Consider the following 12725-nt stretch of genomic DNA (forward strand, 5'->3'; position numbering starts at 1 on the left):
AAATAGGAATCTGTTAGTCAAGGAGGTAAAGGGGTGAGAGCATTTCAGACAGAGCAAAGACACAAGGTGTGGAATCACACAGCCAACTACATACTACAGGGCAGGTGCTGGATGGAAAGATTATGCAATTAGAAGCAGATAGGGGCTGATGGGAGCCTTTTATTCCACAGTAAGAAAACTGGTACTGTAGACAATTAAATCATATTGAAGCCTTAACAAGGATAGTTAATGTCAGATATGTGTTTAAAAAATTTATTTAGTCTGTTAGCTGTTTAGAAAATGGAATTGAAGGGAAACAAAAGCAAAATGCCTAGAGACCACCTAGAAAGACCACAAGAGTTCAAGCAAACTACTACAGAAGCAGAAGAAACAGAGAGGGGGGCACATATTCAAAGAATACTTAGGGATTGAATACTTAGGGATTGATTGCATGTGGTTGGTGGGAGAAAGAAGTCTCAAGAATTGCTCCTAAGTTTTTGGTTTGGTTAGAAGAACTAGGTGGATGGTGTTATCATCAACTAAAACAAAATTGGAAAAGGAAGGATTTCATAGGGGAAAACTAAGAGCTCTGTGTGAGTTGTGCTGCCTTTGAAGGGCATATAAGACATACAGCTGAAGGTGTTAGGTGAAGAACCCAGACATAAGAAAGATTTGCCAGCAATAAGCATATAGGCTGTATTTAAAACTATGAGGTCTGATAAGATCAGCCTAGGAGAGTCCCCTAGATGGAGGGGACAGATTGGCTGAAAACAGAAAATGTACCCTAGGAGGACAGACACAAAAAAAGATTGAGTCCAGAGGAGAAAGACAGAACACTACAATGTGACAGAATTCAAGTTTTGAAACTGATAGTTTAAAGACAACAGAGAAGCACCTGGGTGGCTCACTTGATTAAGCATCAGACTCTTGATTTCAGGTCTTGATATCAGGGTCGTGAGATGGAGGGGCTCCTGCTGAGCGCAGAGTGTCTGCTTGAGGTTCTCTCTCTCTCCCTCTTCCCTTTACCCCTCCCCACACTCATGCTCTCTCCAAATAAATGAATGAATGAAAGAATGAATGGATGGATACATAAATAAAATCTTTAAAAAAATAAAGACAACAGAGATTACCAGAATCATATTCAACAGAAAAGTCCAATAGTATGCATAACGAAAATGCCTATTTGGCCATTGATGGCTTTTTGAAAAAACAATTTCTATAAATTGGTGGAGGCAGAAGCTGATTTTCATTGGTAATAGAGTATATGGAAAGTGAAGGAACGGAGATAACTTTTCTTCTGCCGGTGTGTAAGAATGTAGAGCTTTGTTATTCCAAGTTCAGCAACACAGTATTCTAAGGTCCCCAGTTCAGAGCCTGAGTCTTAAAGACACTTTGCTGTGGTGGTGATGGTAATGATGGTGGTGGTGGTGATGGTCTTTGTTTCTTATTTTACTCTCCACACTTCCAGTTACCTGGACTGTAGGTTTGTTCATCCAACTTTCTGGGAGGCAGCAGATAATACATAATCTTTTATCTTCCTACAGATAAAATATATTACCACAGGAAGAGCTCCTCAGAGTTTGCTTTCATAGTTACTCATCATCTTGTTCTCCTCACTTCTTGCTTTTCTTGTCTTTCAGAGAGACAGAGAGAGGTAGAGAGAGAAAAAAACGAGAGAGAGAGAGAGAGAATGAGAACCTTTCTCCTTGGGTCCTCTGTAGTCCTGTAGTCCTTCTGACACTCTGACACTCCCTAACACATAGACAATGAGCCCCATGACTGCAGGAGCTATGAATATGTTCCCCACCAACCAAGAAGTACTTAGGTATGAATAAGTGAATAAGTAATGCATCTCTGATGACACTTATTACACATATTTTCATGTTCCTTTCCTTGTCTAGATTTTAAAATCCTAGAAAGCAGGAACTGCCTTATGTTTTATAGCATTTTTGGTGCCTCGCGCCCAACTGCAAGCTGGGTAGTTAAGGAATTTTTCTCAGTGGTTGAATGAACACATACAGAATTATGTAAAACAGAAGAGGGAGTACTCAGCACTGTGAGACATACATCCAAAGAATAAAAATAGTTCCTGCTCTTGGAATAATTGGAAGAATTAAACTAACATACATGAAAACGTTTGAAGAAAATGTTAACACTGATTCTGGCCATAAAAATATTCACGGATTTAGATCTGTGATCTTTAGAACTAGCAGAAAGTTTAGAAGAAGAGGTAAAATTTTATTTAGCCCTTTAAGAAGAGATTGACTTTAAATAAATGAAGGGAATATAAATTCACTATCTGGGTTGGCAGTGCCAAACTGCAAGATAATCCAGGATTAACCCAGCATAAAGTGATGGAGAGGGCAGGGGGAGCCCAAAGTAGATGGGACAGGGAAGAGAATGGCACTGAGAAAAAAATGTAAGCTCTTCTCTTTGTTGGAGAGGTAGGAAAAGATGACAGAGGGTCAATGAATATATTTCAAGACCATATTACTTTCTGCTGAACATGTGTAGAGAAAATACTTTGTACCTACCAATCACTGGTTTGAACCCAAGTTTCTCCTCATAGTGTCATGGTAGATCTAGTGCAACCGACTTGGCAGGGGCCTCATGATTTTCCCAGTCAAGTGTGCAGATGCTGTGATGAATATGGAAGGCAGTCTGGGAGAAACAGACAGGAACAGATTTATTTTTTAGTAACATTTATTTCCTCTTGGCTCATCAATATTGATAAAACATAACATGAAAAGACAGAAAAGCCTCTCTTCTCACCAAAGAGAAGAGATGGGATGGAATAAAACTGAGCAAAAGTTTGAAAGTATTTAAGTGGAAACTCTTACAATGCTGCTAAACTCACTTCCTACAGACAACAGAATGTTTCTAAATAACTAATAGGAGTAAACCACATATGAATAAAGAAGTCACCAAAAGTCAGTGTTCTTCCCCAAGTACTTCTAATTAAGAAAAAAAGCCCATTCAGTAATAATGTAACAAAATCTTAATTGTGCTATTTATGGTGTTTATGAGCATTTGTTCTATTTTGAAGGCTCATTTATGAATTCCATTTTGGCAGTTACTGGAATTTTAAGAGAATATATTCATTTACATGAATATATTTTTCACAGGGTTTTAGTTTGCCATACTCATTGTAGCCAACAAAGAAATTACTGCCTTTCATTTTAACAGTGCTAGCAGTGCCTGGCATATAGTAGATATTCAATATCTATTTGTTGAGATCAATTCTGAGGAGATTTATTTGCTTTTCAGCTAAACATGTAATATAAAATGACTAACTTCTAGAAAAACAACTTTTTCCCCCATACTCTTAAATCAAATTTTCCATACTCCCAGAGTTTAAAATTTGTTTTGTTTTCTTTGTTTGCAATAACAATAAGACATAATCACAATTTCTTATTCTGCTCTCTTTTGATTGTAAGTTGCATAAAATGAGAAATCTTGACTATTTTGTTTGCTGCCTGGCATATGATTAATTCTCAATAAATATTTGCTAAATAAATGAACAAATAAAATTGACCTTAACATCCATGTGTGTGAGAGAGAAAAGAAAGAAAGAAATATTCTTAGTAACTTTAATATATGTACACATTTATTTATCTTCCACAACCTAACTGTACTCATAATTTCTTTGAGACATCTCCTTAGACTATCCTGCTTAGAACTACTCAAATGATGTTTTTTAACTACCAAAAAATGAACAGAATTAGGATTTATCTAATTCTAAATGGACTGGACCCAATTCATAATCTTTAGGAATTAAATGTATCAATTAATTCCTTTTATTTATTAATTATTGAAAACTTAACTTGATTTCTGAAAATTTCTGAAGGAATTCCAAATTTAAAAAACAAACAGAAATAGCCACAACAAAATAAGCATCAGTCCTAACTTAATACTCTTAATTGGATCAAACTTGTTTTTAAAGATTGATTGATTGATTGATTGATTGATTTATGAGAGACACACAGAGAGAGGCAGAGACATAGGCAGAGAGAGAAGCAGACTCCCTCACAGGGAGCCCGATGTGGGACTCGATCCCAGGACCTCAGGATCACGGCCTGAGCTAAAGGCAGGCACTCAACCACTGAGCCACCCAAGTGCCCCTCAATTGGGTCAAACTTAAATAAGAGAGACTATTCTACTCTATTAGAATACGAAAACCTTATTCAGGAGCCAAATAACATGAAAGAGGGAGTGCTTTTCCAGAAGTGTTTCATCCCAATTCTTATAAAATTTGTGTTGGCTATCCATTATTTGCTGCAGTTTGGACACTTTTTATGCTTTGGAATGATTCCTTCAGCAAAGAGGGTTGCAAAAAGCAGTATGTAAAAAAGATTATTAGAGTTGCTCAAGGGGCATGAAGGGGTGGGGGTGAAGCCATGAAGATCTAAGGAATCCTGCTATGCACCAGGAAGTGAGGGCTAAAAAGAGCTTGGTTTTAAACACAGGGCACACTAATGAGATTGCCCAGGTGACCTTCCAAGCTTCAGAATTCTCATCTGTAAAATGGAAAATATGACCTATCTTATGGAATTGTTACAAGAATTAAATGAGGTGATTGAAGTACTCAGTGTAAAGCCTGAGATGCAACAAGCAGTCACCAAAAGGTATCCTGGCAGAAAATACTGGCATTCCATCCCTCTCCTTGGATTTCTATTCACCATTTTAGTGTATTTCACCCACCAACTCCCCTTCAGTGAGCACTTACATTTGCTTTTGGGAGAACCCAGGCAGGGAAAGGTGAAGTGCCTGGAAATTCCCACCCCCATGGCCCTTACCCAATGACTGAAAAGCACTGAAAGGAGTATTTAAGGCTTACTTTTCATTATTACTACCCTACTTTAGGATTAAGCTAAAGCCATCTCTAGCACTTTGCCTTAAAAAAAAAAAAATTACTCCCTTCCGCGTCTTCTTGCTTTTCGCTGTCTTGCTGCCCACTCCTTTAGAGATCTTCCTGAGTGTGCTTCTTTAACAAAACATTTATACATGAATACCCTCTTTAGGGCCAACCCTGGGCTACACAGCCTGAATGGAGATCAGTTGATGTTTATTAGTATGGCATACAAGATACTGAATAAAAACCCCAGCCTCATTTTCAGATACTCAGCCCCATGACATCCTCTCCATGACCACTGTAACTCTGCCCCAGAGAAGCCTTGGGGCTCCCAAAACACCATGAATGCACATGACTCTCTTTTTTTCTGTTTAGAATATCTTTCTCTGTGAGAAATGCCTAGTCATCCTTCAGGACCCACTTCAAATGTTCCCTTCTCCATGATATGCCCTGAAATCCCAGCAGAAATAATTCCTCCCTCTGTGAGTATCCTTAAATTTTATCTATATCTCTTCTACAAAATACATCATGTTGTATTGGTTGAGTATGTCTGGGAAATTCTTGCGACAAGTGACTTCATACTACTCATTTACTTTTGTATTTCATCCACTTCCTCCCCAGCCATCCTTCCACTCACCTTCATCTTTGTCACAAAACATGTCCAATTGACCAGATGCGGTTTGGAATTCCAAACTTTCAGCAAGCACTTAGAATGGTATTAGAGGCCATGTACAGAACATTCCTAGAGGTTCTGGGGTGGCCCTTCAGAGCTGAATACATCATAGATTCTTCAGTGAAAAAAATGAGTATTTACATTAAATAGGATAAATAAAAAATGCATATAGCTTCATATCTATTCAGGTCATGCTTTGCAACTAAGTGAACTCAGGTTTTTTAGAACTTTTTGGATTTCAGATTTAAAATACAAGGTTATAGACCTTTAATAGCAGCTCAATATGTACTTTTTGAACTGGACCCAAGAAGACATCTTCTCATTGATGTTTCCACTAAATTTCCTTCCCACTTAAAGTTATTTAAAGTAGGTTTTTCTAAAGCTCCTGGATACAACTGTTTTTTGTTTTGTTTTGTTTTGTTTGTTTGTTTGTTTGTTTTTTACCAGAAGCCAAGATGAACTGCCCAAATGACTAGATTTCCTTACTCAATTCCTGGAGAAACAGATTATACTGTTTTGCTGCTTCCCTGAATGTCAGACCTGGGAAGTAAGGTCTTCTATGTTGATATATAAAAATTCCAGAGCCCTGGAACAGTCAAATACAATAATTTACAAAATCTGAGGCTAGCAAATTGCTTAAACATGTCTTTCCTTTGGTTTGTACTTGGCTAATAATAATCTCACAAAAGAAAACTAAATCCCCTAAAGAGATGGAATCATATTTGATGGCCAGAAGCGTTTTAGAGGGCACCTAAAATCCCTTCATTTAATAAATGATGAAACCAAGGCTCAGAGATGTTAACTGACTTTCTCAGGTTCACATAGTAGAGTAACGCTGAAACTAGAATCAAGATCTCTAGAATGAGTCCCCTTTTCTCCATGTAATCTTACCTCAATAAAATAGGAGTTTTTATGACTCTGATCCTTTAATAAGCCTGCTATTCCAAAGCCACAATTCTCCTATTCCATTCTTTGAAAAACTGCACTGCATGTATGGTACACTTCTCATTCTGCATACCAAGACTGTCATTTGAAAACAGTGATAATAGTAGCTTTCCCTTTACTGAGCCTATATAGCATGTCAAAGTCTCCTCTTGAGGTTGAATTAAAGGAAGATTTAAATGGAAGAAAATATTACCACAAGCAACTGTGGCTCTAACAGGCATACATTAAAGGCTTAATAAAATTATTTTTAAAATATTCTTAGTTTTTTTCAAATTATAGTGAAATAAAACATCTTAGGCTTATAATCAAATTCTTAATATGATTCCAGCATTCAAGACCCTTATAACCACTATATTGAAATAATGTCAAAGAAATAATGTATTTAAATGTTACACACATTTTAATTTGCTATTTCTGTAGTATCACTTAAATGGGGATTTTAGATTAAATTCTAATCATGAAATTTAAATATGAAAGATCAGTTCAAGGAAATAGCTATTTTAATGTATATGCCATAAAACTCGAACATGATTTTAAATATCATCACCTTATTTAAAGGGCTGCAAGTATTAGGCACCATTAAACTTCAGAAAGAAGTAATATTTTTTTCAGTTGAGTTTTATCTACAAAAAAAATTAGTTGCAGTGACGGAGAAAGAAAGAACTTTGCATCTCTGCTTCCTATCACATTATAATATCCAGCAAGAGGATTTCCTCCTTCACTGGCCACCCCCTTCCTTCCTATTTTGTGGAAAGTGAAAAGAAAAAGGACAATAGAGCAGTTGTGAGTTCACACCTGCCCAGAGAATGTGAATACACAGGAGATGTGAAATAAAGAAATGAAAAATTTAAAACATCAATTTCCTTCGACCTTAGGTCATTTGAATTACAAACAAAAGAATCTAAAGATGTTCTCCCATCAGTTTCTTCCTTTTAAAAGAGTAATGATTATCTTTAGTGAAAACATGTGAATGAACCCCTAGAGCAAGTCTAAGTTACTATTGATTGGAGGTAAAATAAACAATTAGCCATCCTAAAGCCATCATGAAGTTTGATGTCTTGTCATCAAACCACTGACAACAGATTTAGTCCCTCGCATACCTTATAAAGCAGAGCTCCAAATGGATGGAATAAATACCTGAAAGAAAATACTACAAGAATCCAAGAATTAAGGTCTGCCCCACTGAACCTCCTATGGACAAGAGTAATCAGAGCACTAATTCTTTCATAACCATACCAAGTCTCATTTGGGTTTCTTAAGAGAATGGTATAGCTTCATGTTTTCATTTGACTAATGATCAAATTTCCCAACCAATGTAATTAGAACAACTAGGTCACTGAGCACTCTTAATTAATGAGAAATTCAAAGCCAATTTCATATACCATCCAGGTTTAATTTTCCATTTACCCTGTTGCTATTAATTTGAAGGCAGTAAAATCACTCTGAGATGTTTGGCCAAAGTAAGATGTTTCTACTTAAATTTTTTTGAAAGATTTTATTTATTTATTCATGAAAGACACACACACACACACACAGAGAGAGAGAGAGAGAGAGAGAGGTAGAGACACAGGCAGAGGGAGAAGCAGGCTCGATGCCGGGAGCCTGATGCAGGACTGGATCCCCAGACTCCAAGATCACACCCTGAGCCAAAGGCAGGCGCCAAACCTCTGAGCCACCCAGGGATCCCTCTACTTAAATTTATCTTTAAATGACCATTGGTACATAACCAATAGTTGTATCCTCCCCAAAAACGCATACACTTCAAGTACCTCTGTAACCACGTTATGTGAAATTATTTATTCTATTGATTACAAGAATAGCCAGTTCAAAGTGAGAAGCACCAACCTGAAGTGTCAAGGAGGCAAAAATAATGTGGAGAAAAGAACAAAGTAAAAAAATGCAGGGGTTTTTGTTTTGTATTTCCCCCTTCAATACCTAGGAGAATAGTGGGCACATACAAGGCATTCTGTAAAATTTACTAAATGAATAACTGCCTTGTTCTTTATCACTCACTCTTGCCATATAGTCCCAAGTATTGCCTTTGAAACTCCAATAGCCTTCTCTATTGCCTGGGGAGGCATCAACCCCACAGTATGGTACCACAGAGCACACATCTACAAACCACCTCTACTATCACCACAACATGAAACATCTGCTAGCCCAAAGTAGACATTGCACTCAGTATATTAAGCTGGCTTCCATAAAAGTGGCCATTTCAATTCAGATGCTTTTTTATGCCCACATAAACAATTGAGATTTGATATATAGCAACCTGGATTCAATCAGGAGATAGAACCCACAGAATGGGTTAAACAGAGGAAGATTAATATAAAAAAAATAACCTATGATAAAAGAGTGACTATAAAATATAAGGAAACTCTATTTGGTACTCTAGGGATAGGGGAGAAAACCCAGAGAACAAACTTAGAAGCGGGGGGTCCCCTTCCCAAGGCTGGGGTTTAGACCTCATGGAGATTGACACCCCCACTTCCATTTGCCGCAGCAAAAAACAGCAGGAGAGCCCATTCCCTATAATATCCCTCCAGAGCCCTTTACTGAGAAAAGTTAATAACATGCTTACCATGAAAGAGAGATGGCTAAGGGAATTGCCTCTATTATCACAGGGCATATATTAAAGAGTAAATTGGGAGCTAAAAGGCAATAAATTAATAATGGCACAGACTGTTACTTCAAAAAATAACATGTGCTTGTTTTTGTGCATGGGTCAACTGACATGTACAAACATAAGTCCCAATAGGACATAAAGCAACCTCTGGAGAACTGCTCCCTGAGTAAGCACCTCCCTAGAGGTTACCTCAAAGTTAACTCTCAAACTGGAGACAGGTCTAAACTTATAACTAAGTCAGGTTTGAAAACATTTCTCCTGAAATATATCCAGACAGGTCCCTATAATAACCAATTGTTCCAAACAGCAATAAGACTTTACCAACAGTATAATGATTATTGTAATCATTAGAGAAGCAATTCAGTCCCATTCTCCTGATTCTGACATTAATGCAGACCATGAAATTGTCAAAGAGACATTGTTGGTTTTTTTTTCCTTTGTTACCTAAAATTACACAGTATTTCAATAATTTGATTTTGTTCTTCACCAATGAAAGTCTCACACATACCAGACTACTTGCTACATCCATTGCAGTGTAAAAACCAACCCTTATTGTTTTGACCCTAGGGTCAAAGGATCCTTTGAAAGTATGTAGAAAGTATATATTCCTCCAACAACAAAAAGCATTATAATCTATTAAGTTAAGAATTGGCAAACTCTCCAGTGACTTTCTATATATCCGAAATTACAATAAGGGAAACAATACAAACATTTTCACTTCTAGAAATTCCCTTCATCTCCAGATCTTAGAAACAGGTTCCTTAGGAAGTCAGTTTAAACTTTCATGCACAGCCTTTGGCTTTCCTGAAAAATGTCAATCCCTGACATTTGCAAGACTCCTTCAAAACTTTAAGCATAGAAGAGGAAAGAAAGAGGAGTCAATGTTTACTCTTTAAGATAAGCCAACTCTAGACTTTGTATAACTATCCATCTTTCCCTAGGAGAAGTAAATAAGAAACTCTTCAGATTACTTTGACTCTGGAATTTTGGGAGGATCCCGAAGGTCAGAGTCATAAAACATTATATATTCTTCTGTGACATGAGCTGAGGAAAAAACTCCAATAAAACTTATGGGAATATGAGTGTAAAGTTAAGTTTTTCCTCTAAGAGTAAATATCATCTTGAAATTTTAAAAAATTAGTTAATAAAAAGGAGGTCCCCGTCTTGAATTTTCTTTTTTTTTTTTTTAAGATTTTATTTATTTATACATGACAGACACAGAGAGAGAGAGAGAGAGAGAGAGAGAGAGAGAGGCAGAGGGAGAAGCAGGCGCCATGGAGGGAGCCTGATGTGGGACCTGATCCCGGGTCTCCAGGATCATACCCGGGGCTGAAGGCAGTGCCAAACCGCTGGGCCATCGGGGCTGCCCTTGAATTTTCTGAACTAATACTGATTGTAGCAAACTTCCTCAAGTATCCCCTTAGTACGTATTTCTTTTTTAAGATTTTATTTATTCATGAGACACAGAGCGAGAGAGAGGCAGAGACACAGGCAGAGGGAGCAGCAGGCTCCATGCAAGGAGCCCGTTGTGGGACTTGATCCAGGGACTCCAGGATCACGCCCTGGGCCAAAGGCAGGCGCCAAACTGCTGAGCCACCCACAGATCCCCTCTAAATGTATTTGTTTTAAAATAATTTTCACTTGATTAGCCAGATACCATTGTGGGGGAAGATTTCAATTTCTCTTTAAAAGAGGTTTGATAATTTTTTTTTATTTTTAGAGATTTATTTATTTTTAAAGGAGAGCATGAGAAGTGGGAGGAGCAGAAGGAGAGAGAGAGGAAAAGGATCCTCAAGCAGATTCCTGAGTCAGAACCCCCACATGGGGCTGGGTCTTAGGAGCCTAAGATCATGACTTGAGCCAAAACCAAGAGTCAGCCACTTAACCCACTGCACTACCCAGGCGCTCCTGACAAATTGCTTTTTACTGCCCAGGGAAGGTCTGAAAAAACTTGGTAAAAGTTAATAAATCATGCTCTTGGTTTGTAAATTTTTATATTTTCAACTGTTAATTTATTAAACAGTTGTCAGAACCTCCATTTTCTTACAGCCCCAGGAACCCTTCCTTGTGCAAATACCTGCAACAACAATTAATGAAGCACTAGAGGCAAAGGACATATGTTTTGATTAGTTATGCCATATGCGCAGCACAAACTCCAACTATGTAGGTGGAAAAGAGTATACCACTTAGATCCTGACCTACAGGTGTGTTAATCTCTACTATTCAAACTCCGGGCTCTTTTTAACAAATTGACAAAAAGCAGCTGCCCTTATTCATTTCCAGTTATCTATCACATGATTTAAAACCAGAACCAGTGAGTGTCCATTTCTTGAGAACCAGATAATGGTTAGAACTGTGTAGTTCTACTGGAGGATTAGGCTATACTCAAGTTTAAGAGCTCAAGAGTGTTACAGGTAAAAAATGTTCATTGAGTACACGCTATGTATCTATATGTAAGTGTAACACGATGTTAAATTTGACTTTTCCTATTGTCTCAGAGTTTCTGCAGAATAATCAGTGAATATCACTTAATGGATGACATGTTAATATACCAAGAACTAGTCCTGAAACCCTTGGCTATCACTCACTTTTGAGTATCATCACCAAAAAGGAGAGAGAAAGAGGCCATTTGCCACATCTAAAAGATAAGGAAGGTAGCTTTTGAGAACCACACAGAAAGCTGGAGTTTGGGGTGTACAGTCTAATGATTGTCACCTAGAAAATTCAATAGTCAGGAGGATGGCTGCAGCGTCCACTAAAGATGAGAGAAGAGATGGCTAGGATGGGAATAGGTGTGAGCTACATTTCCACTAGCTGGAAGGTGAATGTGCTTATTTCCTGTGGACCAGATATGGGTCTGACAAAAAACACACCTAGAGGAAGGCATTCACAAAACGATTCCAACAAAGAGTCTCATAGGATGGATCTCTAGAGAGAAGCTTTAAGCATTATCGAGAACAAAGATCTACAAACACAGCAACCTAAAAAAAAAAAAAAACACTGCACAAGAGAAAGTCGGTATTTGGACACCTGCTCCAATCGAGAGCGTTTTAATAGCCAAAAGAAATTTTTGAAGTAACCTCAGTTGTATACATCCCTTTTCCTCCCTTTACCTAGGTCATCCCTTCTCTATTGTCCCCTAGGCCAAAAGGCTACAAGCAGGGAATGAGGGAAGGAGGAAAATATCAGAGAGGGTAATGAAAAAGATAGATTGCAGTCTTCATCCCACTGCACAGCTTGGAACCTGAGTCAAACCTGACCTGGAGGAGAGTCAAGCCTGGCATATATACAAAAGGGATGTATACAACTGGGGTTGTATAAGATTTTGAAACTTTGATATCTGACAAGACTAGACTTTTCAACTCTTGAAAAATGAGATAGTTCTATTTATTAATAGTTGAAAGAGCATGGGAAAGAGAGCCAAAGACACAAGGCCAAATAGGGAACAAAGTACCAGCTTCATTAACAGCTTGATGAAACCCATTAAATCCCTGAAAGTAATGGTCTAATGGAAGCTGGATGGAAATCATATCTGTCATTGGAATCTCTAAATGAAGTTTCTTATTTCTTCCCCACCTTTCCAGTGAGTCTGTGGGTAAGTCACAACCCAAACGTAATGGTGGATCTTTATTGCTGCAATCTAAGGAAAA

At 37.7% G+C, this 12725-nt stretch overlaps 1 long non-coding RNA gene across 1 annotated transcript; it reads right to left on the minus strand.

Moving 5' to 3' along the window:
- Positions 1-961: 961 nt before the first annotated feature.
- LOC118350470 (uncharacterized) lies at positions 962-5607 on the minus strand. The gene is made up of 3 exons (XR_004804329.2): positions 5469-5607; positions 2514-2640; positions 962-1612 (listed from the first exon to the last, which is right to left on the minus strand). It is a non-coding gene; the product is annotated as an uncharacterized LOC118350470 (long non-coding RNA).
- Positions 5608-12725: the final 7118 nt, after the last annotated feature.

Source organism: Canis lupus, chromosome 12, assembly GCF_003254725.2.
Source record: "Canis lupus dingo isolate Sandy chromosome 12, ASM325472v2, whole genome shotgun sequence".
Taxonomy (NCBI): domain Eukaryota; kingdom Metazoa; phylum Chordata; class Mammalia; order Carnivora; family Canidae; genus Canis; species Canis lupus.